This window comes from Trichechus manatus, unplaced genomic scaffold, assembly GCF_000243295.1.
Source record: "Trichechus manatus latirostris isolate Lorelei unplaced genomic scaffold, TriManLat1.0 scaffold00462, whole genome shotgun sequence".
NCBI classification, from domain to species: domain Eukaryota; kingdom Metazoa; phylum Chordata; class Mammalia; order Sirenia; family Trichechidae; genus Trichechus; species Trichechus manatus.
In genome coordinates this window covers 2,359-7,319 of record NW_004444398.1, presented here as the reverse complement: position 1 = coordinate 7,319, position 4,961 = coordinate 2,359, and the positions used below count along the sequence as shown (strand labels likewise).

Below are 4,961 nucleotides of genomic sequence, written 5' to 3'. Positions count from 1 at the left end.
ATTCCCTGTTGTATTTCTTTTGGTTTTGGATAGTCCTTGAGAGTTCATTTCCTACATTGGTATCTGGCTGGTACAATCCTGTGTCCTAGATTCAGCCTGTGAGCTGAAGTCATTTGTTCTCAAATCAGAGGACTCCCTTTAATAATTCTTGTAGGTTTGGTTTCGTTTTTACATATTCCCTTAATTTCTGTTTATCTGGAAATGTCCTAATGTCATCATCATATTTGAGTGAGAGTTTTGCAGGGTATATTATTCTTGGCTGGCAATTTTTTTCTTTCAAGGTTTTATATGTCATCCCATTGGCTTCTTGCCTGCATAGTTTCTTCCAAGTAATCTGAGCTTAGTCTTACTGTTTCTTGTCTGTGTTTGACTTCTTGTTTTTCATGAACTGTTCCCAGGATTCTTTGTTTTTCTTTGGTTTTGGTGAGTGTGATTATGATATGCCTTGGAGATTTTCTTTTGGAGTCTGTCCTATATGGGGTGCATTGAGCTTCTCGGATGGCCAGCTTTTCATCTTTCATGATATTGGGGGAAGTTTTCTGTCAGCAGTTCTTCAACGATCCTCTCTGTGTTTTCTGTTTTCTCCCCCTGTTCTAGAACTGCGATCACTCGAAAATTTTTGCTTTTGATTGTATCCCACATAATTCACAGGGTTTCTTCATTTTCCTTTGTTCTTTTTTCTGAGTTTTCCACAAACAGAGTTGTATCTAAGTGTTTGTCTTCAATTCCGCTGAGCTTGTCTTCCACCTTTTCAAATCTGCCTCAGCCCTTCTATGACACTATTTCTGAAATCTTGTTGTTTATCTTTTGGATTTCTAATTGTAGTTTTTGTATAATTTCTAGTTGTGAATTTATTTTGGCATTTTGTTCCTGCATTATTTTCCTGAATTCTTCCCTTTTTTTGCCTGTATTTTCCATGAATTTGTCTGCCTTTTCCATGAATTTGTCTATTTTTTCCTCATTTTTGTCTGCTTTTTGCTTCAACTCTTGGATAATTCTGAGTATTAGAGATTTGAATTCCCTATCGGGTAGTTCTAGTACCTTTTCTTCTAGTGGAAACTCATCTGGTGTTTTATTTTGGATGCCTACTGGAACCATCCTGCCCTGTTTTTGTAAATGGTTTGATATTGTCTGCTGTCTTCGGGGCATTCAGTAGTTATTTTTCTCATTTATTGATAGTAGATTTGTTTGTTTCGCCCTTTTTTTTTTTTAATTTGGCTGTGTCTGAGCAGGTGGGCTGTGGTTCTTTGTTGTTTGCTTCTCTGTAGGCACGATACTTTTCGCCTCCTTCTCCAATTGGCAGGGTCGGTCGCTCAGATATGCTACAGCAGGGCAGGGTCTAGCTGAAGAGGAGTTGCTGGGATGGGTTGTTTGTGGCACTTACTACAGCCACCAGGGCGGATCAGTAATCAGTGCAGGTCAGGTTCCGGTAGGCCATGCCTGTGCTGCTTGGTGGTGTGATGTTAAGCACGTGGTGCAGGTGGGCAGGATGGAGGGGGAAGATTGTGATGTGTGGAGCTAAGATGGGTATGGGAGAGAGTAGAGAGGAACAGGAGCCAAAAACATACAAACAAAAAAGAGTGCTAGGGTGGCTTGCTGTTGGAGTGGAGAGATGAGAAACTATGAAATGGAGAAAAACAAAAAGGGAAAGGGGAAGAAAAGAATGAATAAATTGAAATTAGAAAGAAAAAAGAAAAGAAAAGCTCCCAGGGATCCCACCGGTATGGCTACGAGGTCTGGGGAAGTTGTTCCCAGGTGTTGAAGTGCAGCCTGGCTAGAAGGTATGGAGGTGTCACTCAGCGCCAGGTATTCAGGGGACAGAAAGAGAAGGATAGTATAGAGAGACAAGAAACTGAGTAATGAAGAAAGACGAAAAAGGGAAAAGCAAACAAAACAAATTAAAAAAAAGAACAAGAAAACCCCCCAAAAAGGCAGACAAAAAAACCCCCACAAAAAATGAAGTGTCCTCAGGAATCCCTCTGCGCGTCTGCGCAAGCTGAGGGGGTAGTTCCCAAGCCACGCAGCACCGCCTGGCCAAAACAGGCCCCCAGCTCAAGAAAAGAAAAAGAAAAAACAATTCAAAACAAACAAAAAAGCCCTGGGATCCCACCAGCATGACAGCACAGACCGGGAAGCAGTCCCACACTCGAGTGGAGCTCCACAGCCTCTCAGGAAGAAGCAAAGATGTCCCGGCGCCGGGAGCCAGGCACTCGAGCAAAAGGAGGGAGAGGCGACGAGAGGCAAGGAAGAAATCAAAAGAAGCGGCAAGAAGCAACACCTGCAGCCAACAAATGGCACCCAGGGAGTTGGCCAGTGCGGGCGGGCAAAATCCAAGCAGCTGGTGCTTCCCGGCTAAGAGACCGTGGCTGTGGGAAGCAGAGGAGGCCGAGTGGGGGTGATGAAGGGTGGGGGGTGGGAAAGCGTATATCGTTGGTTACCAGTTATTCTGTCTCCTGCTGGAAGCTCCATGAAGCTGCCTTCTTGTACCCCCTGTACACTGGTCTCTGATACAAGTCCAAGATGGTGGATCCGAGCTGAGTTAGCTGATAGGGGACCTTTGCATGTATGTCTCTTCGCTCTCTGTTCTCTGTCAGTTTCTTCTTCCATTTGGTGCCTGGCTGAGTTCTTTATCTCTTCATTTGATGCTTAGGGTTTCAGGATTGCTGTTTTCTCTGTGTGGCTTAGTTTTTCGGATCTTTGCTGTGGAGGGATGGCGTGGTGCTTCTGCCTAGAGCACCATGTTGCCGGAAGTGGCCTGACTTTTTTAATATCACTGCAAGTTTCATTTGGAAAGTCTTTAAGTTTTGGAAAGCTGTCAAGCTTGTAGTGAATACCGGTTTTCCAAATTTTACTTTTCACATGAAAGCTCAAATTTTATCAATGGTAACAGATACCATCATTTGTTTTCTTGGAAGTGACAGGTACTACGTTAATTTTCAAACAATATTTACTAACTACGCAAGTCTAAATAACTGTAGATTTCTGTCATGTGTTCTTTCAAGTAAAATTGGAATTCCATGAAAAAAGCAGGTAATTCAGCTCACAGCTAAAACAATTGCACAAATGCCTTAGCTTGAGACACATCTCATACTTCAGTGTATAGCTGAAATGTTTTATGCTTGCTTTTCATTTTGTCACACAGAATATTAAAAAGAAATGTGCTCAAGGGTTGAGATTTAATAATTTTAACTACTTCACGAAGAACATTCTTAAGTTAAATGACACTCTCCTCTTCCCCCCACCCTCAGCTCTACCCCAAGAGAGTGAGACAGTGAAGGATACAATGACTGTCTAGTATAGTTTGATTTGTGCTGAGGGTCAGCAGTTTAACCCACCATTGCTCTTGAACCATCACTGCACGTATCAACACATTAAAAAAGCCAGTGACATCTTAGTATTATTATTTAAATAGCTATGACCTCACTGACCCCTTGAGGGGATTCTAGGGACCCCCAAAGGTCCACAGACCACACGTTGAGAGCTCTCTTTTAAAGAAATAGTTGAATTTAGTAATCTCAAATACACTCATCTAAACTATCTTGTTTCACCTAAATAAACTTTTATCTAAATAAATAAGCCTCTTTGGTTTAGAGATTTAGATTTATACTTGTAGTCTACAGTTGTGTGATGATTATGGTACTTTCGAACCCCAGAAAAGACATCTGCTTTGTTAATTCTATTCCCTTGTGTCAGTAGAGTCCTAGTAAATCATTTTTAGAGCAAACTTAATGAGCAATAGTGGTGGATCTGTATCACTGTTATATCGTTAGTACTCTGTAACCTTAAAAAAAGAGAGAGAGAGAGATTCCAAATGTCTTTTATCTTCTTTTCACTAATTGTGGTTATATGCATTTACTAATGTGATAACGCAAATCACCCCTAAACTAAGAAAATTTAGGTCCCAAACCGAATAAAACTGTTAAGCCATGAACGCGCCACAGTGAGATTCCCTTGAGTATACGTAATTGTGATTTTGCTATGATATCTTTTATGAATTGTAGGTGTGATTATTTGTATCTAACGTACATCTGTTTGTTTCTGTTTAGTTTTTTTTTACAGGCTCTGATTGAATTCAGGGGACTTGGTGTAAAGACATACTTCAGACCATCATGAGTTTTACTCCTCATAATTGGGCTTTACACACCCTTAGCTGTTTTCCAGGCCCACTACAGGTAATTTGGTCTTGAATTAGATATTGAATACATGTGAAATCCTTCTTTCCATTCATAGTGGCAGTTTGTCTAAAGAATTAGTTTTGGTGACATCTGAAACAAAATTAGCATTGATTTCCTTCTTTTTTTTTCTTAATCTCTGTAATTACTTCTGAAATCTTTTGAGTTGTTCCTTGCTCTACTCTAGAGCTGTATATGTTCCTAAATCTTTAATTATTGTGGTTTCATCTTAATTGTTAACAGTATTAGATTCTTGGGAGCATCAACACATTACCTGAAAAGCTCTAGTTCTGTAATAGAACCAAAATGGGGAGAAATCTAATTTATCATATTTTTTTTGCAAATAACATACCTATGTAAATAACATGCCCACACATATAACATGCAGAAATGATGAAGTGAAACAGTTCTGGCATAATGTGTGCACTATTTGCATAAAAATATGGTAATGTAGCTTCACAGAATATACATATGCTACACTTAACTGAATATTTAAAGAAAAAAAATTACACAGAGAGAAAGACTATAAACTTTGGTTTTATAATATGGAGAAAAGAAAATCTAATTCGTCTTCTTCCCTAAGAAACGGCATCGCTTCCCTAAAGAAACTAGAGATTTCTTCATTTCTTTACTCATTCTACTCTTCAGATAAAATGTAAGACATGATGAGCCTCTGTTTTCCATAACTTCTAATAGGGCTAGAGCAGTGATTATCAAACTCACACACATCACAAATGGGACCTCATAAAAATTGAAAACTTTGTCCATCAAAAGTGACCAAAAAATTGA

At 39.6% G+C, this 4,961-nt stretch overlaps 1 protein-coding gene across 2 annotated transcripts in view; it reads left to right on the top strand.

The window, feature by feature from the left end:
• Positions 1-4,669, top strand: part of LOC111819386 (mediator of RNA polymerase II transcription subunit 23-like) — a 26,744-nt gene extending 22,075 nt beyond the window's left edge. For both annotated transcript variants that reach the window (XR_002823038.1, XR_002823039.1), the window contains one exon: positions 4,047-4,669. The gene's annotated coding sequence lies outside the window, so the exon portion shown is untranslated. The remainder of the gene's footprint in view (positions 1-4,046) is intronic.
• The last annotated feature ends 292 nt before the right edge of the window (positions 4,670-4,961 follow it).